This window comes from Acomys russatus, chromosome 32, assembly GCF_903995435.1.
Source record: "Acomys russatus chromosome 32, mAcoRus1.1, whole genome shotgun sequence".
Classification (NCBI taxonomy): Eukaryota; Metazoa; Chordata; class Mammalia; order Rodentia; family Muridae; genus Acomys; species Acomys russatus.
The window spans coordinates 42,874,676-42,900,461 of record NC_067168.1 but is presented as its reverse complement, the minus strand read 5'-3'; the positions used below and the strand labels follow the sequence as shown (position 1 = coordinate 42,900,461).

General features: G+C 43.1%; 1 protein-coding gene across 5 annotated transcripts in view; it reads left to right on the top strand.

The window, feature by feature from the left end:
- The window catches only part of Rbms3 (RNA binding motif single stranded interacting protein 3), a 998,257-nt gene that overhangs the window by 108,675 nt on the left and 863,796 nt on the right, over positions 1-25,786 (top strand). The window lies entirely within an intron of this gene.

Here is a 25,786-nt window from a genome sequence, read left to right as displayed (position 1 = left end):
TTGGGACTTCTGTTGTTTCTTTGGTTAGGATGTTATAAGCCTGGTGTGTGCTCACTTGCTGACACTAAGCTCAACCCATGATGTGTCCAGCTGTTTCTTCATTCTCTGTGTTGCCTCTGGTCATTCTGGGTTCCTGGAAAGAAAGCTACATTAGTCTCCCTCCTGTTGCCATAGTAAAAACCTCAAACCAACCACTTTAATTCTGCTTGTGCTTTCTGGTCAAAGTTCATCAGTGAGGGAATTCAAGGTAGGAACTTGGAGGCAGGATCAATGGAGGTGCACTTCCAGGTGGCTTGTTCTTACGTCTTGCTTAACTATATTCCTTATAAAGCCTACGGTCATCTGCTAAGGAGTGGTGCCACTCATAGTGGTCCGAGCCCTTCTACGTCAATAAACAACTAGATATCCCTCATGGACATGGCCACAGGCCAATATGATCTGGGAAATTCATTAATGGAGGCTTTGCTCAGATGGCTCTGGAATGTGTCAAGTTGACAGTTACAGCCAACTAGGGCCAATGGCTGTCAAACAGTAATGGAAGAAAGTATGGGTTTGATGTGGGGTTGGCAAACAGCATTGTGCATCAGTTTCGGACACATGATCCCAGTCTAAAGCAGAAAGGAAACACCATTACCAAAAAGCAAATGTGTTCTGTACTTTAAAATCAGCACCAGCACCTTCTTTATGATAAATATCTCATTGATATAAACACATTAGTTTGATGTATATTTAAACCTAATTCCTATGAGCCTAGGTTCAGGTGACAACGGGACCCCTCACAGGTACCCACCCCCCCCACACACACACACATGCAGTCGAAGCTTGACCTTAGGGGCAGATAAATATTCATACACATCATGCATATTTATGAACTTCAAGAAGCACTAACCAGGGAATGAGAAATGCTTACACCGAAGCAAGGAGGAGCCTTGTGTGAGTCACGGAGCAAGTCTCCATGATATACACCAAAGAAAGAAAGTTCTAGCACACAATAGATAGTAGAGTTTCCAGACTGCCCCACTTGGGTGAGAGGCTGGTTGTTCACCAGCTGGTTCACAGGCACAAGTGATGCCTCAGGCTTGATGCTTCATTACAGATATGGAGAAACCAGGGTACAACCAAGTTAAGGAGTTCTCGAAGGCTGCACAGTTGCAGCCATACAACAGGAGTTCAACCTCTGTTAATTACTCTTCAAGTTGCTGTGACAAAATGCCTGACGAAGAGGAGCTTAAAGGAAGAAGGGTTTACATGGCTCACCGCTGGAGGGCGTAGTCTCTTGTGGAAAGGAAGGCAAGAGCCCGAGGCAGCTGTCACGTCATTGCTTGTGCAGTCAGCTTCTGAAGACTGCCGTCCCTCCCATCACTTTCTTTTTATTCAGCCTGCGAGCCCAGTGCATGGCATGGCGGTGCCCAAATTCAAGGTGGATCTTTTTACCTTCGTTAGCCAAGTCCAGCAACTTGACACTCAAATATGTCATTTTTTTAATGCTTTCAGTTATCTGTGTGCTTGTGGGTATGTGTGTCTGTCTGCCCCCACCTCTGTGTCTGTCTGTCTGTCTGTCTGTCTGTCTGTCTGTGTGTATGCATAAGCCCACATGGGTACCCACCCATTTGGAGGTCAGAGGGCAAGTTGTGGGAGCTGGGTCTCTCCTTCCTCCATGAGGCTTCTGGGTATTGAACGAAGGTTGTCACGCTTGGTAACAGGCTGACAGGTATCTGCTGAACCCTGTTCCTACAACCTCCCCTCCCCCCATATCACTTTAAAGTCGCCTGAACACTGCCACATACCTCCTCATGCAGTCTACTACAGGAACGTAGATGTAAGCTGCTCTTCCCCAGGGGAACTGCTTCCTAACATTGTGTTACCTTAAAGGGCCTCCTTGCTACTTTTTGTGAGTCACAGTAGGCCTTGGAAGTGAAGAGCATGTAGCCCTCTGGGACAAATCACCCTGTCTAGACCCCAGGCCTTTGAGGCCATATGTTTACATTGAATTAGAATTTTTATTAATTGCTAACCTTTAGAGGACGGCATCTCTTTGAGCGAACTAGAGCAGGAAATTAATCTCACATGCCTGTGGTACTGTGTCACCAAGGCCAGAGCATCCTCACAAAGGTTAGGAGGTGGGGACACGCCGAGTCTCGGCATGCTGCTGCCTGCATGGAAAACATGTAGTGCGGTACTGACTCAGCCAGGAACAGCCTGCTCATCTCTGCTGTTATCTCCCTTCTCCTCTGAATATAGCCTGGGCACCCGGGAGCTTCTGTTTTGTTTTATTCTTGTTCATTTTTTTTGTTTGACACTTCAATATTGCCTTTGGTATTGTTGTCTAATGCACTTTATTATCCTAAAGTGTATTATTTCCTGAGTCTGACAGCATACTTGTCAGTCATACAGTATGGAAGAAGAAAAATCCTTGTTCCAAGTGTAGTTGTCACGTATCAGCTCCCTTTGGATGTTCTGGGCTTCATTGCTGGTGACAGGAGTAGGCAGAGGGAGCCGGGGGAATAGAGGCTGTCTTTAAGCAATTACTAATTATTTTCAAAATATATACACATGTCTGTATACATGCATATACACACATAGATAGATGGATGGATGGATGGATAGATAGATGATGGATAGATAGATAGATAGATAGATAGATAGATAGATAGATAATAGATAATAGTGTATGCTTGTATGTGTATGTGTCTGGGCACACACTGCAGCTTGTATGAGGAATTCCAGAGGAGGATCTTGGGAGAATATATATTCTCCATTCACCATGTGGGGCCCGGGGATCAAGCTCACACCTTCAGACCAGGCACCGGGCATCCTTACCCACTGAGCCACCTCACTATCCTTTAATGCCATCCCTACCAAGGTTCTCTTTAAACATGGACACAGTCCTGTAAAGACATTTCCACCTCCACTTCCTCCTTTTCCTTATGCCAACTGTAGAGTGTGATGGAGAGGTCAGAGGTAAAGCCCCATGTCCTTCTTTGTGTTTAAATCAACTTATCTGGGCACTACTTTGTTTTTCTGTTATTAAGGTATGTATGCTGGAGCTGGCTTGCCATAGCTTATAAGATGTTATTTGGGAAAAAAAAAAGATGTTATTTGGAGAGTTTTTTTTTTTTTTCTGGACCCCTCTCTGTTCATATCATGTTGGCACCTTAATATACCGTGTCTATACTGTGACACAGGACAAACTTATTTCTATGCCAGTGAGCTTCTGAGAGCAGGCAACAAGGAGGCTTCAACTTCTATGCTAACTGGACTCCATGGAAGTGGCCACCTTTAGTACTTAAAGAGCGTTAGTTACTTGAGGGGGAAGGGGAGGAGGAAAGTAGAAAAAAGAGGTGTTACAGTGTTGGGGGAAAGAAGGGGTTTAGAGAAACAGCTTAGTGGATGAGAGTGCCTGAGTTCAGATCCCACAAGGCAGGAAAAGGCTGGGCATGACTGTCTACGTCTATAGCCACAGCATGCTTGGAGGCAGAGATAGAAGGGACACCGAGGCTTGCTAGCAGCCAGCCTAGCTCAGGGCTCAAGGAGAGACTGTTGCAATGGGCTAAGGTGGAGACGGACACAGCAGGACAATTGGCAACTTCCTCTGGCCTCTGCTAGTGTGTGCACACAGAATGTTTCATCCACATACATATACATACCCAGAATGTTGTACCCACATATGTACATATGGACACACACACACACACACACACACACACACACACACACACACACACACACAGAATGTTTCAGTGGATGGATTCTGTTCATCTCAAACACAGAGGTCTTGTATTAGCTAGATGTGGAAAACTTTGGATAGTAAATATTCTGCTTAGATTCCATCTGCTGAGAGCAGACAGCACACAGCTAAGTGTCTGCTGCATGCTAGGAGTGTCACACCCATCCGCTGCACCCCCAGGGTAGCATGGCCAGTTACATTGGCTCTCTTAGAAGGGGAAGCACCTGCGCAAACAACACCCTTCTTGGCGTGGGCCTGAGCACCACTTCTCAGCAGAGAAGTGTTGATGTATTACTATAGCCAATTTCCATAAATGCCTGCTGATTTCATAGTCTTGTAGAAATGCTATTTATACCCAAATGCCAAGTATATTGAGATGTAATTTACATGTAGTGTATGCATGAATATTAGGCATGCAGATTGGTTCATTTTGACAAATGAATACACTCATGTTATCCCTTCCCTAACGAGATAGAGAACTCATCCATCAACTCAGAGTCTCCTATGTCCTTCCTAGGCAAGCTCCTCCATGTCCCTAAAATGTAATTAATTAGCTTTTAAAATCACAGATTTTATTTTCTTCATAATGGCTCTTCTCCCCTCCCCATTTAAAGGACTTACATGATGGGACTTGAGAGAAGGCTCAGTGGTCCGCTTGCTCTTGCAGAGGATCTGGGTTCACTTCCTGTACCCACAAGGCAGCTCACAGCCATCCATGATGCACTCCTGTTCCAGGAGATTGGATGCCCTCCCCCAGCCTGCTGGGGCATGGCATGCGTGTGGTGCATACACAGTATGCAGGAAAAAGCACTCATACACACAAAATAAAATAAAATAATCTTTAAAATGTATATGATAAGAACTGTACGGCCTGTCTTCTATGCTTCTGAAATCCCTCTGGGCCACACTGGGATTTATGCCTGTGACTGTGGTGCCTTGTAGCTCATTCCTTGCTATTACTGAGGACTTTCTTGCAGCATGAATATACTGTTTAATCACTTGTTCTCCTGTTAACAGGCAGTTAAGCCTTTCCAGATACAATATATTACAAATAAATCTCACGAGAAGACTTCTCCATAGAACCATGTATGTCTGAACGTATAGGCCCTCACAAATGTTGAAGAAGCATCTGGGATTGAGATTCCTGTGGCACAGGTGGACATACATCTACCTTTGAAAGAAATATCCTTAAAAATGCCCTCACTCTCATTGTCTATGTAATGAGCTGATTTTGTCTGTTTTCCACAAAGGATCCTGCAGTGATTATGTGCTGGCTCTTTTTTCCTTTCATATTAAAATATGTCCATCTTCATAGTTAAAGGGATCTTTTCTAAAACATTTATTTATTTTGTGCTCTTTGTGTGTGGTGTGCTGTGCTGTGGTATGTGTATGTGTCATGTGCTATGTGTGGTCTGTGTGGTGGGGTGTGGTGTGTATATGTGAATAGTGTGTAGTGTGGTGTGATGTGTGTGTGTGTATGTGAACGGTGTGTAAGGTGTAATGTGGTATGGTATGTGTGGAATGTGATGTGTGTTGTATGTGAATAGTGTGTAGGGTGATGTGGTATTGTGTGTATGTGTGTGTGTGTGTGTGACTGGTGTGTAGTGTGTTATGGTGTGTGTGAATAGTGTGTAGTGTATGGTGCGATATGTGTGGTGTGATATGTGTGGTATGGGGTGTGTGTGTGTGTGTGTGTGTGTTTGTGTGTGTGTGGTGCCATAGTGTGTGCACAATGGTTAGAGAGCATCTTTGTGATGTCAGGTCTCTTGTTTTGCTATTAGGATCTGGGGAACTGAACTCATGTCATCAGGCTTGGCAGCAGATACTTTTGCCCACTGAACAATCCTGTCAGCAAAGGTCTTTTAGAAAATAAAGAGTACATATTGTTGTTCTTACTTTTGAATTAAGAATAGTGTGTAGCTCCTCCGTGCTTTCCCTTCTAATAGATTTAGTGTGTCTGGTGTTATGTTGAAGTCTTTGATCCATTTGGACTTGAGTTTTGTGCAAGGTGACAAATATGGATCTATTTGTATTTTCTACATGTAGACATCCAGTTAGACCAGCACCATTTGTTGAAGATGCTGTCTTTTTCTATTATATGGTTTTAGCTCCTTTGTCAAAACCCTAGGTGTGTGGGTTTATTACTGGGTCTTTGATTTGATTCCGTTGGTCAACCAGCCTATTTCAATGGCAGTGCCATGCAGTTTTTATTATTATTTCTCTGTAGTACAGCTTGAAGTCAGGGATGGAGATACCTCCATCTTTTATTATGTAGAATTGTCTTAGGTATTCTGATTTTTTTTTTGTTGTTTTGTTTTTCCATATGAAGTTTAGAATTGTTCTTTCAAGGTCTGTAAATAATTGTGTTGGCATTTTGATAGGGATTGCATTGGATCTGTAGATTGCTTTCAGTAAGGTGGCCATTTTTACTTTGTTAATCCTACCAATCTACAAGGATGGGACATCCTTCTATCTTCTGATATCTTCTTCAACTTCTTTCTTCAGAGATTTGAAGTTCTTATCATACATGTCTTTGACTTGCTTGGTTAGAGTTACACCAAGATACTTGTTATGTTATTTGTGGCTATTATGAAGGGTATAGTGTCCCTAATTTCTTTCTCAGCCTGTGCATCCAGTAGTGCTTCAAAACAGATGCTGAGACTCGCGGCCACAGCCAAACATTGGACGATGCATAGGGAGTCTTGTGAAAAAGTGAGTGTGGAGGAGAAAGGGACCTGGAAGTGACAGGAGCTTCACAAAAAGACCAATAGAGGCAACTAGCCAGGGCCCAGAGGTGCTTGCTGAGGTTGAAGGAGCACCTTAAAACCATGCATGGACTGGAACTAGGCCCCTACAAAGACGTAACCCATGGGCAGCTCAGGCTTCATGTGGGTTTTCTAGTAAAGGCAAGGGGGCTGACTCTGATATGGACTCTGTTGCCAGATTTTTTTCACTTCCTCCTCGCAGGACTGGCTTGCCAGGCCCCGTGGGGAAAAAAACAGGCTCAGTCCTGATGCAACTTAATGAGCTGGGGTGGATTGGAAGTGGGGGTCCTCTTTTCTGAGGAATAGGAGAGGGGGGAGAGGGGAGGGAGGGGAGGGGGGATAAGGGATGGAGCTATGACCAGAATGTAAAATGAATGAATGAATAAATAAATTAATTAATAATTAATTTATAAAAGAATAGTGGTGTGTGTGTGTGTGTGTGTGTGTGTGTGTGTGTGTGTGTGTGAGAGAGAGAGAGAGAGAGAGAGAGAGAGAGAGAGAGAGAGAGAGAGAGAGAGTTTTCTACTGCACCCATGTTCTACTGCACGTATAGGTGGATATCGGAGGGCCACATGTGTGGCAGCAGGGTGAATAGACTGTGGACGGGATTGTCAGGCTTGGCAGCAAATTGCTGAGCCATCCTGCCTCCCAGGACCTTGCCTGCGTAACCCATCAGTTATCTGTTTTGTAATTGGGGGATTTAGTCAACTTAGGTCTGCTATAACTCACGGATTTTCTGTCATGGATCACTGCTCTGCATGTGAAGGCTCCACAGCACACTTACTAATTTGACTTTAAATAGCCCAGTTATTTGTGTGTGTGTGGGGGGGGTGGGGGTGGAGGGAGACAGGGGTATGTGAATCTATGTATGTTTATGTGTGGTGTGAGTGTGTGGATGTGCATACAGAGGCCAGAGGTCAGTGTCCAGTGTCTTCAGTTTTCTGCACATGTTTCTCAGGTAGTTTTCTTTCTCTGTTACTAAGCAAACACTCTTTGCAGCACAATTCCTTCTGCTCTGTGATTCTTTCCCCCTTTCTTTAATTTGACTTTTGTGCTTTCAGTTTGACTTTTCCTGCTTGCTTTAATCCTTCCTCAGACTGCGCTAACTCAGCTTCTTATTTTCTCAGAGCAAAAGGATATTCATGTTATGTCTGTTTTTGTTTTTGTTTTTTAATTCTCAAATAGCCATGGGTACCATAGCTCCTTTCCAGGCCTAGTCACTTGAAGCCCAGAGCGGTGCACTGAGAGAAGACCCAAGAGCGATGTCTCCACCTTCATTAGGTGGAGAGGTCAAGACTGGCCCACAGGGTAGAAACAAACTGGAACCTGGCTCTTTTAACTACGTCCTTTCTTCTGTGCCCACTTGCTGTATTCTGTGTAACCAAGATGGAGCCCAGCTCGTGTGAACCTGCCACTTAGCTACCTTGGCAGAGTGTCACTGCCCATCACCCACTGAGCCTGAGGTGGATGAAGCCAAGGGGACGATGAAGAAGAACTTTCTGACAGAAATGACCTGTGCTCTCAGGAGCACGTTCCTAGGCAGCACCCAGGATACATTTTTGTCATGTGTCCCAGTGACCTCTACAGCCTTACCACTGTGGCATTTAGTTGTAATTATTTTAACACATGGAACTGCTGAGTTACAGCTTCAGTGGTGTCTGAGCTAGCAGTGCTGCAGTTGCCAAATCCAGCCACCCAGAGCATTACATTTTATTATTTTTAAAAGGGCATCAATTTACTGGTCATGAATGGAACTTTGTGTTTTCTTTGATAGTTGACCCAAATGATGTATTTATACAAACTAACATGGCTGCTTGACATGAGGCTCTGAATGCTGATAGGACCACAAATTTCTACACCTAAATTTAGAACCACGTTGTAGTAGTAAGTGCCTGAGAGCACTCCTGCCTGTTTCCCTGTTGGTTGTGCTCATATGTTTGCTTCTAAATCAAATGCATGATTTTATCAAGTAATTTTTGTGTTTGGGATAGGCATAAATAGGCCACAGTTAAACTAGTTGGAGTATGGAATTAGGCACGGCCATAGCTCTGGCTTAGTGTCATCCATCAGACTCAGGGTTTGGCAATATGAGTTACTATGCTGTATACAACTTGGTTCGCCTACACCGGGGCCACCTAGGCAAGTCCTCCCAGCCATGGTCAAGGTACCAACATGATTGTCTTCTCTATGACCCGGGCATAAGCTGCTCTTTAGATCACAAAGAATGATTCTAGGGGGCTAGAGAGACCTGGTGGCTTGAGGGTTAAGAGAATTGAGTTCCCTCACACTGGGCCACTCACAACCATCCATAACTCCAGTTCTGGAGAATCTGACGCCCTCTTCTGACCTCCTCAGGCACCTGCATGCATGTGGTGCAGGTGACCACACTCTCTGTCCTCTCTCTATCCCTCCCTTCTGTCTTCCCTCCCTCCTTCCTTCTTTTCCCTGCTTACATGCACACACACACACACACACACACACACACACACACACACACACGCACACACTGAACCAAATGAATAAATAAGCGCACTTGTGACTTTGTCTGGGGAGACATGGTGGAACAGGGACTGACGCTGCAGGCCGCCCTCTCTCTACCGCTCACCATCCTAAGACAATCATGAAGCCTAGGACTGGATTGCTTTGGGTCATTATATAGGAGAGATTTCTAAGTAAACAAGATCAAAGGTCAGCTTCTACTTTATTATTTCCTGCCTGAGGAACAGTAGGAAACCTCTAGACCAGGGGGAGGAGACTGAGACGGGAAATGTCGTTTCCAGGGGAGAGTGGGCTGGGAATAAGGGGCATCCTATCTCCCTCCCTCCTTCCTACATTATGAGTTACACTCAAAAGCCATACACACCTGAGCCTTTAGCATCACAGGTGCTATTCAGTCCCTTTTCACCATGGAAACTAAGAAGTGTTCATTGAGTGCTTACAGAATGTTATGTCAGTAGGATTTCGCATTATTAACATTTTGCATGGAAAGGGAGAAGCTGTGACCTTGCACACCTTATCATTAATCCACCAACCATAATACTTTCAATTTGGATACATATTGGTACAGTTCAGTCAATGGCATAAACATGACTGAGGAAGTTACAGGATGTCAAGCCAGCAACGGGGCTTAAGGCTTGAGGCATAATGCCAAGGCAGCTAGGGCAAGGAGAACAGGTGTGCACACCAAGGAAATGCCAGGTTCTGATTGCTTGTCTTGCTGGGCTCTTGTCTTGTTGAGTGTCTTGGTTGTGACGGTCAGTACTGTCAACTTGATGGACTGTAGACTCCCCATGAGGTGAGCTATTTCCAGCTGACCCTGGGAGCTTTTCTTGGTTTTTGTTAATTGGCATGGGGGAACCATCTCAATGGTAGGCCATCCCCTCCCTGGGTAGAACATCCTGAGCTGGGTAAAATGGAGAAAGGCATAAGCCCTGGAGAAAGAGCAGCCCCTCTCTTTTCCTGACTATAGACACAATGTGATAGCTGCCTTAGCATCTGCCATCTTGATTTCTCTGCCAGGGTGTGCACTGTAACCTTGAACTTGGAGTCACAGTAAGCCCTTATGCCTTGTGTTGCCTTTGGCAGATTATTTTTTACCACAGTAAGAGGAGAAGGAACTAAGACAAGGACCAAATTGTGTGTACCTGGAGAAGAAAGCAGAGCTACAAAGAAGCTGCCTTATGCTAACCTGTTGGAGCAGTTTTGTACATTGCTTCCAAAGTACAACCATCTACCCTTATGTCAATGACTTTACATTGACTGTATGAAGGTTGTTCCTACTGTAAATCATCATAAAATTCAAATCATAGCTATTTCGTCTACTACACACACACACACACACACACACACACACACTCCTTATATACACTATCTGTACACACCAGAATTATCTGACATTCTAGCAAATAATGTATTAGCAACAAAATATTGCAAATATTTTCTTCTACAGAATTATATGGGTTTGCGGTTCTTGCATGTAGGTATATCTCCAAGGATACATTCCATTTGTGTGCAATGCCCACAGAAGCCGGTAGAGGGCACCAGATACCCAGTAACTGGAATTACAAATGGTTGTGGTCTGCCCAATATGGGTGCTAGGAACCAAGTTCCAGTCTTTGCCAAGAGCAGCAAGTGTTCCTAACTGTAGAACCAACCACCCTCCAGCCACCAGCTTTTGTATTTTAAAATAATAAATGTGTCTACAGTCAACTTGTTCACATTGAGGTGACAATCCTGATATGAAGTAAAGAGAGTTGCTCTTTAGAACTTTCAAAAAAAAAAAATCATGGCTGATACATATTGAGGAACCAAAGATTCTTATTAACTACTCAAAGCGAGAATGTTAGGTGTTTCTTCTTTACCGATTTCATGTGGACTTTTAAAGTTTAGTTTTAATGTATATATGGTTCATCTAGGGGTCTTATTTTAAAAGGTAGATTCTGGTTCTCTGGGTGTGGAAAGGGCCTGGAATTCTCCATTTCTAACAAGAACAAATGTTTGGGTGTTGTTGGCCTCAGAGAAGAGGAAAAAAAAAAAGGATGGAAGCAGGAACGGGAGATGGCTCAGTTGGTGAGGTGCTTGCCACACATTCATGAGGGCCTGTAATCAGATCTCCAGAACCCACACGAGAAAGCCAAGCATGGTGGTGACCCTTTGCAGTCCCAGCACTCCAAAGATGAGGACAGGAGAGGCCTCTAGGCTCGCTGTCCTAGCCATTCTCATCTGCCTCGTGAACAGTGAGTGAGGAAGACACCCAGTGTTAACCTCTGGCCTCTATATGTATGTGTACATGTGTGTACACACACTCAGGAGCACATATGCATATACACACATCCACACTCAAAATAGTACATTAAAAAAAGTCTCTAGTGTCTGATATAGTATACTCTGCATGGCAGAAGAAGTTATATAGTATTTTTTCTTTGCATTGAAAATATTTGAATCTGGATAAGTATAAGTTTTGGGGCATATATTTATTAAATTCACGTAGTAGAGTCAAAGCCTGAAAGAGCTGTAGCACCAGCAATACCACTTATGTGAGCTCACTGACACCGACAGACCTGAGCAATGGGCAGCACCCCACAGGCCTCCCTCACTTAGCTTCCTTAAGTCCCCTTGGCATCCAGGTTGTGTTCATGCGGTAACTCTCCTGCAGCAATTAACACACTGTGGTGACTTTCAATATAGCTGGAGTAAACTGTGCTGATTTAGGAGAGGATCTGAGAAGCCAGCTAATTCTTCAGTTATTTTCTGGCATTGATATGGAATCTGTATATCTTTCTATTATATATATATATATATATCAATCAATCTATCTATCTATCTATCTATCTATCTATCATCATCATCATCCTCTATTAACTGCCATTGCCATTCATCTATCTAATCTATCTACCATCTATCATCTATGCATCTATATATCTAATCTATCTGTCTATATTTATCTATCTATCCATGTCTCTCTATATATGTATCTAACATATCTGTCTATCATCTGTCTGTCTGTCATCTATGCATATATTTATATATTTACCTATAATTTATCTTATCCTATCTATCTATCTATCAATCATTATCTATCTATCTATCTATCTATCTATCTATCCATCCATCCATCTATCCATCTATCCTACTTTCTTTTCCATAGGAATTTGAATCTGAACCGATAAACCTTCCCATCCAGGCTGTTACCTGTGGAAGGCACACACACACACACACACACACACACACACATGTACATGCATGCACACACACATACACATACATGCATGCACAGATACATGTACATATATACATTCACACACTCATGAATATGTACATATGTTTGCCCACACTCATACATACATATATGCACACATACTTGCATGGATATACACACAAATAATACTTTAGTGTTGCACATAGGTTGAGACTGTCATCTTACAGAGACCTCAGTATAGAAACACTGTTTCCTGACTAAACGTGTAGGTGAGCTTAAATCACAGATACAAGAATAATTTCCCAACTTGACCTCATACATGCAATGGGTTTCCATTGGCGATTCTCAAATCAGGCAAGCTTTTATTTATAACATATAGGAGTCTCTGTTCCAATCCCTCTGATCAGTTTAATGTGTTTTAAAGTGTCATGCTAATTATCTTACTATTTTTATATGACCATGACTAAAATGATTTATTGGATTTTATCTGTCTTAATGTATATTTGTTTCTTGGGATGAGGAAATGTTTAGGTGCTTACCACGAAGGTGTGAAAACTGGAACTCAGATCCCTAGGTCCCAAGTAAAAACTCCAGGTAGGCCTGGCAGTCAGCCTGTAATTCCAGGATAAGAAGATGGAGCCAGGGTATACCCAGACCAAGCTGGCTCAGGGCACTAAACATATTGATGAGCTCTGCCTTTGATTGAGAGATCTGCCTCAATGAAGAGAGGGAAGTGAGGTTGACAGCAATTTTGGGCCTCCATATAGGTACTTAGGTGCGGTACTTGGACTTCACTGCATACATGTGCTCACACATATATGAACATGCATACACACTCTATGTATAACACACATACTGAAAATGGAAACATATTTTCCCTTGATTGACCTATATTTGATGAGTAAAATTCTGAAGGAAAGTGTGTTTCCTAAACCATAGATAAAGAAGCCAGAAAACATTCCATAAGAAAACATAAGGAAGATTGGGGAGACAGCCCAGTTGGTAGAATGCTTGTCTTGAAATACCAAGAACAGAAGATGCTCTTCACAAGTTCTCCAGAGATGCTCAGGTTCTTCAAATGAGTTTCTTTGGACATTGTTTGCTCACTGAGACTTGGAGAAATTCAGCCAACCCTTATGTTTCAGACAGTGCTCACTTCAAAGCATGTTACAGTGTGTTCAGGTATCATGTACTTAACATTTGTGGCTCTCCTCATCTCTGGGGGACTGATAGCCACCAGCCCACCAAGGCAGGAGGAGCAGGAGATAAGACGAGGGGCCTGGAAGGCTGTAAGCATGATGGAGATCACACAGTCGGGGAACCACTTCAAGAGATAGTTCAACTTTAATCAGGAGAACAAAGGCTATATATCCCTTGAGGAGTGGGTGAGGGAGCTTCCAGGATAAGTGTTCATAATTGGTTGAAATCAGGTACTTTAAAGATACCTGTTTTGCATTTGGCAGCATGATCCTATCATATGAATGGGAACACAGTACCTAATTATCCTATAGGCGCAAGGAGGGGAGAGCTAGCGGGGAGCTGTGTCAAGGGCCATATATCAAATGTGGTTAGGGGTATCTATGTCTAAAGACACTCTCCAGATAGAGTCAGGCAGAGAGCAGGAGGCCTTGTTGGGGAAAGGGAGTCCTGCACCTAACCAAGCTCAGAGTAGCTATCTGGGCTGCAGCGTCAAAAAGCAGGGTTCTTCCAACAAACATTAATGTTTCAGCCAAGATTAATTCCAAAGAAAGAAACAAAGATGACAGAACGGAGTTTGCCAAATTACAGGTGGGATCAGTTCATTCCAGAAAATTCTCCAAGGTTGCTCTACTCTGAACCAACTTTTGTTCCCACCATGTTCCTATGAGTCACTGGAAGGACTCTTATGGTAGCTTTCAGCTCAGCAGCTTCTAGCTCAGAGAATCCACAGAGGGCATTGCTTTCTTAATGGAAAACAGCAGAACAAATCAAAGGGATCGCTATTAACCTGCAGAATGTGGCCCGCGTGGTCTAAGTGTCCAGAACATTTCACAGGGACTCTCAGTTGCTCGTAGGTGAGTCAGGACAACATATAGAGACTGACTGTGGGACACAGTCTCAGCACCAGGCATTGGGAAAGCGTGTAGGCTGACCGGCTGTGAGCCTATCGTGCTGTGTGGGTTTTCCCAAGTCACGGCCTCTGGCATGCTGTCAACAGAGGCATCTGTTCCTTTGCATAGGCTGTTGACTATAGCTTCTCCTGGTTTGTTTTCTCTTGCTATGACAAACATCACAATCAAACTTACTCAATAGAGAAAAGGGTTATTGAAGTATCTTGATTACATGATATTATATTATCAGCTGGTACTTCCAGGCCATAGCCCATCACTGAGGGAAATCTGAGCAGGATCTCAAGGCAGTAAAGTGAAGTAGGAATCATGGGAGAAAACTGCTCACTGCCTCACTCTTAGGCTCAGCTACATTTCTTACACATCTCAGGTCCTCCTGGCTAGAGATGACATTGCCCACCATCATCTATGCTCTCCCACATCAAGCATCAATCAAGACAATTTTTCACAGACATGGCCATGGGCCAGTTTGATCTACATAACTCTTCAAGTGAGATTTCCTCTTTCAAGGCGATTCTAGCTGTGTCAGGCTCTCAGTAAAAACTACAAAGGATATGACTGTTTACTATCCCTAGAGGTCATATATTTGTGTACCTGTGAGTGTACATGAGCCTAGGAGTATGTGTGTGTATTTGTATGTGTCTTCATATGTGATGTGAGGGTGCACATGGATATGTGTGCACATTTGTGTAGAAGCCAAAAGTCAACTTTGGGTGTCATTTCTAAGGAGAGCTTCCACCTTGGTTTTGAGACAACATCTGCCATTGATCTGAAACCTGCCTGATAGGCTATTCTAGTAGTCTGACAAGCCAGGGATGCAGCTCCCAGTCCTAGGATTGCAAGGAGCACCAACCATGCCTGGCTGTTTAAAAGTAAGTGTTGACTCTGGAACGTAGTACCTCCCACTTTCACATCAGGCATTCCCCCAACTGAGCAGGTTCTCAAGACCGAGAAGATTTATTGATTTTTATTTTGTACCTATGAGTGTTTATCTGTTGTATAGCTGTGCACTATGTGTATGCAGTTCCCACAGAGGACAGAAGAGGGCATCGAGTCCCCTGGAACTGGAGCTACAAATGATTTTGATATATAGATGCTGGGAATTGAACCTGAGTCGAGCGGCCAGTATCCTAAAGGCTGAGCTATTTCTCTAGTCCTCATATCTTTTTTTTTTTTTTTTCTGTGCTCGTCTTGAGGTAACAGTTGCCACTTGGCTAATGAAAAGTATGTACGTGTATGTGTCCCTTTGTGTGCATGTGTGTTGTGTGTTGGCTAGTGCATGTGTGTGTTCTCAGTAACTTTCACTTCTCAAGTTTTAGATTTAAAGAAATAGTGTAACAACAATAGAAGATTCCACATTCTATATATCCACTCTCCTCTATTCATTTTTCTTGAATTCTTGGCTCTTGTTTGTTGAGATAATGTCTCACTATGTTACCCATGCTGGACTTGAACTTGAGATTCTCCCACTCACGCAATCCCCCCATGACCTGGGATTATAATTTTGTACCACCATGCCTGGCTCTAATTTCTCATTTTGAATGTTTTACTTAAGAATGGTAAGTTAATAACACTAACCGATATTGACACACATCTTCCCCTCAGATTTTTCCTAGCTGTCTGATGCTCTTTTTATCTAGTGCCCCACCCTCAATGCAAGAGATGAAACCCAGGACACACTGGCAAGCATTCTACACTGAGTGGTATCCCTAGCTCTACCTATGGCCATTCCTCTAATCCACACTTTCACATAGCATCCATGGTACCACATTCGATCTTGTCATCATGTCCTAGACCTGTCTTGTCCATGGACATTTCTCAGGCATTCTTGTCTTGATGCTATTGGCGGGCCAGGTATTTGGTAGAGTGATCCTCCAGTGGGGTTCTCTTGGTACCTCCATCCTGACTAAAGAGCAAGTGTTTGCCTTTCACTGGTGATGTCAGCCTGGACCACCTGGCTTCTCTACCATGGAGATATTCTTCTCCCTCTTCTGCTACTAAGGGAAGCAAAGTGTACACAGCCTGGGCTTTAAGGGTAGTGAGTCAGGCTTGCCTCCTGAGGACAGACCACCTCCATAAATTATTCTGAGGTTTTTCTCAAAAGGCTTGTCTCCTCCATCCATTTATTTATTCAATCAATCATTTATTTATATCTGTTTGGACTCATGAATATTTATTTTAAACTTTGGGCTATAAGCCGGCACTACATTATTGATTTTGTTGCCCTGGTGGTTCCGGCTTTTGGCCATGGGAGGCCCTTTCAGTGGGCTCCTGCCTGCCTTTGATATGCCCTCCTCCTCTGTGACTTTTGGAGCATCTGGACTCTCTGGCACCACAAGACATCTCAAGGCTCATTTTCTAAACTCTTTGTCCCAGCCCTAGAACTACCAAATGCATGCTTTAAAAGCCTCTAAGGGAATATAATTGTTTCTTTGTTGAAATTTTTTCTCAATGACACAATAGCAATTCTTTGATGACTTAAAGGTCTTAGAAACAAGCTATTGTGCATTTTAAAGCAATATTATGGCACAGGAGATTTGAACCACTGCTATCTTTGTTTATATATTGGTCCTCGTGCAGCATGAGTGGTCCTTGCCCAGGACTTGTGACTTAGACATTGCTCCACCCTCTGTACCCAGAGCTGGTTGCTCATGGTCTCTTACACAGCTAGCCACATGGAGCTGTGATTATTTAGGAAGGAGTCTTCCTCATAAACCTGACCTCCACTTGAGCATCTCTACCCTCTTCCTCTCATCCTTCCTACCTGTGGGTGAAGCCTCTGGAATAGAGAAGGCGCATGGTGGTAGGTACTTTGTAATTGTTGGTTTAGTATGTTGCTTAAAGGTGCTTTCCAGAGTTGTAACTCTGTCCTGTTCTAACTTGGGAACCAATGTTTTGCGCTTTACTATAGCATCTACGTGCACTTGCACAGGTGCACCCCACCACACTCATTACTAGGACAGCACTCATTTCCTAGGCTCGCCTACTAGAGGTATGACCATCAGATCTGGAAATGTTTGCCATGAGCTTCAACTAGGGAATTGCATGAATCCCTCTTTCAAAATATGGTTTCGAAAATTTGTCTTAAGAGTTTCACATATAACTATATCTTGATGAAATAGTTGTTTCAAAATTACATTCTGCAAACTTTTGATGACTATAATGTGAAATATAGATTAACTTTTACATACACAAGTATTTTTAAAGACTTTGTTATATCCCTCATTTATTATTTTTTTTTTCTCTTAAAATAATGGGATGGATCAGGGCTTGGTGGCTCCCTCATGAATCCCAGCAACTGGGAGTCTGGGGCAGGAGCATTGCTGTAAGTTGGAGGCTAGTCTGGGCTACAGAATGAGACCCTCATTCATAAAACCCAAACTATATAAATTAAGAAATCTGAAACAAAGGATCGGTGCTTGTTCTCTGTTGTATATTCCTCGGAGATATTTTCATATTAAAGATGCTTTCAACAAGCACAAAGGGGTAAATTTGATAAGTTACAATGTTGTCATAACTAGTTTAGTCATAATTAAACAATTCGGGGCTGTTTGGAGAATTACTTTAGTTTAAAAACAAATTTAATTTCATTTTCTACTCCATGAAATAGCTGCTAAGGAGGGATATTTTTAACTACAGCACCTTGGGAGTGTGATTTTTTTTCTTTATTTTTACAATGAGATAAGATTAGTTAAGAAAATTAACACTAAAAAAAAAATCTGAGATGGAGGTACCTTCCATTTAGCATGCACATCAGGCTCTCTAGCAGACTCCAGGCAAATTACAAGTTAAATAAAACAAGTTACACAGTGGTACAATTCATGATAAGATGCAAACTTCATGGAAAGGGAAGCGAGAAGCTTACGCCTGAGAGTTACCAGAAGTCTGGGGGAAATATAATTACGCCCATTGAGTGCGGAATTTAGATTGAAGTTTCTAGGTGTCTGAGCTGGGAATGGGAAGACGATGTCTGTTCGGTGTTCCTCGGTGTGTGTGCTTCCTCCGTGGGGCCCACTTGCCCTCGAGCGGTTCCTCATTTTCATTAGGAGTTCAAAACGTAGGCTGAGGTGTTCTCATCCTCCTAACATTAATCCTGTAACTTTTCTCTTCCTCCGATGACTCTGCTTTAATGCTGTTGCTTGTTTGGCAGGAGATCGTGTCATGCATGGTACAGGTGTGGTGTCTCTTCTGTCTTTGTCACAGATGAAAAGCGCCAAGGTTGTTCCATCTGTTGCTCCCTTAGCCTCCTCATGGATGTCACCCCCTCTAGACCTAGACCTAGTCTATGGCTGTTTCCTGTTTCCTGTGTCCTTCTGCCCCAACCCTTCCATAACCCTTATAACCACATGACAGTGAGGAAGAGAGCGTCACTTCAGCTCGTCCTGTCATTCCCAACTCATACTCAAAACATCCTTGACCCCAATACTGTCTCTCCATCTCTGCTGGTTCTTCTTCTGCAATTGTGATGTGCTGGACAGTTTTATATCAACTTGATGGAAGCTAGCATCATCTCAGAGGAGGGAGCCTCAATTAAGAAACCACCTCCAGATGAGGCTGTAGGCAAGCCTGTAGGGCATTCTTAGAGCACATTTCCTCCTCTTCCTCCTCCTCCTCCTCTTCCTCTTCCTCCTCCTCCTTCTTCTCTCTCCCCCCTCTCATTAATTAAGTTATATATTTACTTTATATCCAAGTCACAGCTTCCTCTTCTTCCTCTGAATCAGTGATTGATGGGGAAGGGTCCAGTCCCTTGTGGCTGGGGTCACCATAGGCTGGTGCTCCTATCAGAAAGCAGGCTGAGAAAGCCAGGAAGCTGCGTTCCTCCATGGCATCTGCATTATCTTCTGCCTCCAGGTTCCCCAGGACTTTCCTTCCCTCAATGGACTGTGACTAACAATTACCCTATGTCTCCCCAAGTTGCTCTTGGCCACTGTGCTGTATTACAGCCACAGTGACCCTGACTAGGATTCGTGACTTCACAGAGGCAGAAAGTGTGAAGGGAGCACCTTCAGAGCAAGGAGAAGGGCAAGGAAAACAGCTTTGTGGAGCTTCCCTGAAAGGCTCCCTCTGGCTGGTGCAGCTGCTTAATAATCAGTTTTGCAGTCACACCCGGGCAGACATTTCTGTGTGGTGTCGCCTTCTATGAGGGATGGTGTAAAGGCGGCTGAGTGTGGATCCAACCTCTATGGGTTTGGTTTTTTCTTCCAGGTTTTTGACGCAGGGTCTCATGTAGCCTAAGTTGGTTTCAACTTAGCGCATAGTCCAGGCTAGCCTTGAACACACCTTAATCCTCTGCCTCCACCCACCGAGTATACATGGTAAATGTTCGCTGCCATGCCTGGCTCAAATTTGCACTGTTAAAAGAAATGTAAATCAGAAAATTGTGTTCCTGTCTCACCATAGATAAAAGACAGACTAGGAGAAAGCTTACTCATTAATAAGGGAAAGAGTAGGTACATTGATTTTAATGGTGCCCTGGCTGCACGAGGGTGCTTTGATACAAAAATGGAGAAATCCTCTGTGGAGAGCTGCAGAGGTAATGGGAGCAATCTGGGACTGTGGAGGGACAGGCAGGACGTCGCTAGATACTGACTCTTAGTGATGATGTAGTGACTGTGGAAGGCTAACCAGCTCCTGAGAAGGAACTTTGGAACATGCTGGAGGCAGCTAGTCAGTGTACTTCTTCCTTAGTAGAAATTTAGAAAATTAGCCTTTTTTTTTTCCCAGAAGGTAAATGAGGCAAAATACATTTAAATGGAAGGATTGCTACACATTCCATAGTTTACAAATGTGTGTGTGTGTGTGTGTGTGTGTGTGTGCACGCGCACATGCACACATGTAGTAGTTATGTGTGTGATGGCCAGAGGTCGATATTGGGGGTCTTCCACAGTCATTCTCCAGCATGCATCTTGAGGTCAGGCCTCTCAGTGTGGAACCTGCCAACTCAAACGGACTGACTGACAACCAGCCCCAATCCTTCTGACTGCCTCCGCAGGGCACATATTGCAGTTCCAGGCCTTCAATGTGGTACTGGGGGATCTAAACTGGGGTGTTCACATTTATGTAGCAAATGTTTACTGAATGACTCATCTCCTATAGCCTCAGATTCACCAATGTCATCAACAACGACATTTTTCATAGCCCAATAGGGTCAAAGAAAAATAAACATTTGGACAAAACCAGTTTGCAATTGGGATTGTCTACAAAGCAAACTTGGTTTGGTGTGTCTGCTGTCTGCTACTTTTTGTAGTAGAGGCCATGAAGCCTTTTCTCTAAATGGCCAAAAGTCATGTGTTTTTAACTAATATTTTTAATTTAAGAATTTGTCATGTGTGTGGGAAGTGTTTTTGTTTTTGAAAGAGGGTCTTACTTTGTAACCAAGGTTGGCTGGAATTCACTATGTAGACCAGACTGGCCTTGAACTCAAAGATACACCTGCCTCTGCTGCCCAAGTGCTGGATGAGAGGCATGTGCCACCACGCCTGGCATGTGTAGGTCTTATATCTGTGCATCATGCATGTTCCTGGTGCCCAAGAGGACAGACTAAGCCACTGGATCCAGTAGAGTTAAAGTTGTAGATGGTTGCGAGCTGCTATGTGGGTGCTGGGAATTGAAACCAGATCTCTGGCAGAGCAGCCAGTGGATTCATCTCTCCAGCCCCAAAGTAACTGTGGATTCATCTCTCCAGCCCCAAAGTAACACTATTCTTTGAATATTCCAAACACTTTTTGAACACATCCTGATCAGATACAACCCCTCTAACTCCCCCTATCCCCAAAACATCTCCGTACCAACTTCATGTCCTCTTTTAAAAATATGTAAGTTGTATAGACTCTCATAACTGATAATTCTGCTGTTACAGCAAAAAGATATATATATATATATATATTATATATATTTGTAGCTCTTTTCAGTGTATATATATATATATATATATATATATATATATATATATATAGAGAGAGAGAGAGAGAGAGAGAGAGAGAGAGAGATTGAACTTGGACCATGAATGATGACTGACACCTGGAGGAAACATCTGGAACCTGGGACACTGGTCCACCGTTGTTGCCTAGGAACACTCTTACCAGGGATGCTTCATGAAAAATAGATTCAAACACTGTAATATAAGTTGTTGGTCCAGTTACTGTTTCTAAGAGTGGCTGTTAGCTGTTCCCTCTTTTTGTTTTTGTTTTTGTTTTGTTTTTGAGGTAGCTCATGTAGTACTGATCTTCCTCCAGAGGTGGCTTCCAGAGGTGGCTTCTCGTCTCAGTATTTCACTCTGACTGTTTAGCCACAAATATCTTTAGTGATGTGTTCTTTCTTTCTGTGTACAGAGCACACACTTTCGAGCACTAGCACATCAAACCTAAAACCTCCCCCACCTGCCTTCCTCAGCTCCATTTTGAAAATGTCTTTTATATGTCCTTCCTCTTAAATATTTCAATTCATTAAAAGATAGTGAGAGTGGAACTGGGAAAGAGGAAATTCAACAGCTTTATACTAGATCCATTTAAGAAATTCATTGCAGAAGAATTAGAATGCAAAAGTGCCGAAGGGTCAGAATTATAAACAATAGAGAAACTACTCATGCGAGTATACATTTATTTAATGACTTTTAAAGTCCTGCTGTATACTGGGTTTTGTGATAGTTTCTGCAAAGGGATCATACAGTGTAAAATAAGTTGGGGTTTGCTCTTTGGGCAGAGAATTTTTATAGTAATTTCATTGCTTCTAAGTGAATGTGGTAGATAAAATGGGTTATTTGTAAATGCTCAGTTTCTTAATATCAAGTTCTGGGGTAGTGGGCAGTTGATAATAGTGGGCAAAGATGCTACAACAAAGGCTGAAAGCTTGGATTTCATTCTCAGGGCCCACGCAGTGAAGGAGGGAACTTCCTCCTGTACATGGCCCTCTGACCTCCACAGGTATGCCATTGTACATTTGCCCTTTCTCCCTCCTCAAATCAACTCCTAGGAGATTTTGCCTAGAAGAAAGTTAACCTAGCAATCTAAATAATAGGCATGGTTTATAATTCCAGTGAAACTCATTAGTTGTGAATATTAATTAAATCTACTAGATCCTCTGAACTCTTGACCCTTTTATCAGTCCAATCTTGACCCATCTTCTTTGGTAGCTGTAGTCATTGTTTATCTCATTGCTGTCACAAAATCCCCAACAGAGGCAGACGAAGGAAGGGTGGCTCTGTTTTGGCTTGTGGATTGAGAATTGCCCATCCTGGTGGAGGAGGTGTGGTGGCATGTGCAAGGATTTGGGTTTAATTCCCAGCAGTATGGTAGAAATAAGGATGGAAGACAGGGAGAGGAAGGGAAGGAAAGAAGATGGATAGAAGAAAAGATGGGGAAAGAAAAGGAGGGATGTGATGGATGGAAGGAACAAAGCAACGAAGGATGCTGAAAGGAAGGAAGGAAACAAGGTCGAATGGAGTTGAGTTAGAGTGAAATCAGTATGAATAGTGACTCACACATGGAAAATCTAGACACAGAGAGATACAGAGAGGAGGGGATGAGAGTCAGACTGAAGTGATAGGTCCACTAGCCACAGAATGCCAGTGATAGCTCCATTGCTCCAGAAGCCAGGGGAGAGGCAGGGGGTAAATATTTCCTTAGGAGCCTTAGAGCAAATCAGCAGCACTGCCTCATTCCTGTTCTGGCCAGAAGAAGCAGGAAACACAGATCTCTGTTACATCATCAAGTGTGTGGTATTTTGTCCAAGTAGTCCTGGGAGAATCATCGTGCTGAGCAGAAATTCAGACTGAGAAATAGACTGAAGATAGTGTCTGAGCAAAGGATGTTGGATGATATGGATGCCTCCTTGTAATGAAAAAAATAATAATAATAAAATATTCCAGGGACAATCAAAGGTAACACTCAGTAGAGTCAGACAGAACAGTTACCAGCAGAAGCCATGGAATGTGGAAATGATTCACAAAAATGTAGCTACTGAAATTGTTAGGTTCAAACTGCCCTGGCTAAATAAATAAAAGAGAAGTTATGTATAAAACAGGAAACTGGACCATAGAAGATAAATTGGATGTGAGTAGAGAGGAAATATCTGATAACACAATGGAAGTAGCTCCATGGGTATCTTCTGCATTGGGTGGGACATTGCTGAAGAGATAGGTGAGAAAATGTGAGACAGACCACAGCAAAGCGAGACAGACTTTGGAATCTACAGACAGCACCATGAGAAGGATGGAGCCAGAGGAGGCCTGCCTTGCTTTGGGTGAGGCACCAGAGAGAAGCGTAAAGGTCCTGTAGTGAAACTGTAACACAAGACCTTGAATATATAGAAAATAGGCATGATAGAGAAGAAGTCAAGCTTTAGCCATAGTGGGGATTTGGTTATTGTATAGGGGAAATATAAATGATTATTAAGTTTTCTTAATGGATTTTTAAAAATTGTCGAACAAATATGGAATAAGCATTTCATGTGTGCCTGTATAGATATGTGTGTGTACATGTGAGTGTCTGCATGCGTATGTGCATGTGTGTATGTATGTCTGCGTGTGTGTGCGTACATGTGCGTGTGTGTGTGTGTGTGTGTACACGTGTGTGCAGGCCACTGATAATTCAAGTGTCATTGTCCACAGAGTCTTTTTTTTTTTTTCACAGAGTCTTCTTGAGACAAGCTCTCTCACTGGCTTGAACTTGTGGAATTATCTGGGTTGACTGGGGAGCCCCAGAGCTTTACTTGCCTCCACCTCCTCAGCTCTGGGATTACAAGTGTGTATCACTGTAGCTGGGTTGTTGGTTTGGTTTTTTGTTTGTTTGTTTGTTTACATGGGCTTTGGGGATTGAACTCAGGTTCCTGTTCTTGTGAGGCACACACTTTGCTGACTAAGCCATCTCTGAGCTCCCAGTGACCATTCTTTATGAGCACATATGAAACACTGGTAAACACTGACAACAAATGGAGATAGCAAATGACAAGAATTTTTCAGAGTGTATCCTATGATGACATTACAATAGGGATTAACAGTATAAAATTTTAAGAAAATACATGTGTTTATCCTAAGGCTCTCACATGTGACTCTCTGAGTTTGTTTTAGAATATGTAATAGTTTTTGCCTTTACCTGGTTGCTAAAGAAAAAGATAGTGTGCTTTTCACAATCCCCCTAAGTCAATGTGGGATAGTAATCAAGTTCTAGAATTTTCCTCCATCCCTGTTTCCTCCAGCCATTATTTCAGAAGAGCTTTATACTCTGGCTTCATTTAGAAGTGTGCTGTCCCACCATACTGCAGAGCTGTCACTTTGACTGTCTCCCTGGGTCAGAACCTCATTTCTGGAAGCTTCTTTCTACCCCTTTCCTCCCCCAGTCATTTTTCTGCTGGAGACTTTCCTGGAAGGGTGAGGAATATTTTTCAGGCGCCTGTGTTTAGGAGCGGCTTTGTTCCACAGGCATGTGTGATGGATAATTTGTCAAGTTACAGAATCCTGGAATTCAAATACTACTTTTTTTTGTATCTTTGGAGCCACTTCTCCACTGATCAAAAAATGCCAATGAAGAGGTCTGTCATCTGATTCTTGCACTGGAGACCTGTGTGTTTACTTGGAATTTCTTCTCTTCAAAGATTTTTTTTTAAGGATGTCTTTGAAGCTTCAAGTTAATGAGAATTTTTCCAAGTCTAGGATTTGGGTTTTCATCTTCCTGGCACTCCTTAAGCCCCTTAAACTTAAAAGCACATTTCTGCCTACACATCACGAAAAACTGCCTTTTCTTCTCCCTGTCTCATAGATTTTTCTCTCATGTGTTTACTTTTGAGCCAAGTGGTTAAGAAGGAAGGTTCCACCTTTGGCTTCGCCTGTAGAGAGCATCTATTGGAACCTGAGACATGTTCAGAGTCTCCGAGGCTACCTTCTAAGAGGCCATGCCATAAGTAATTAATACTCCATTTGAAAACAAGCATGCTGCATATTAAATGTTGGCAGGCTGTAGCCCAAATACCCACAATTGGAGGCTTGGTCTGTAGGGTGGCACTGCTGGCAGATGGTGGAGTCCTCATGAAGAGGGATCTCATGAAAGTTCTTAAATCACAGCCCTTAGCACCCTCAACAGTGACTGTGGAATATCACCTCCCTCTCCATCTCCTCTACATCTAATACCAAGACAAGTCTCCTGTCGATCACAAGCTCCTTCACCAAAGATCAAACCCTAGAATCAGTTGAACTTTGACTGGGACCCTAGACCTGTGAGCTCAGTTTATACATCTGTGTGCTGTTCTATGGTTGCACTCCTACCCTGTTGCCCTCACTGGTCCCTCCCTTGCCTCAGCTGAGCCCAATCTTCTTCCCAACTAGTTACTGTTCTGCCTTCAGGTCTTTAAAAGAAAACCTGTTGACCAGATGCACTCATGCAAGGTTGCTATGTCACCAATAATAGGAGGTTGTTTACTACACCATGGCAACTGCATGGGCAACTGATTGGTGGCTATACCACTGAAGAAAATGGCATGTTACCTGCCAATGACT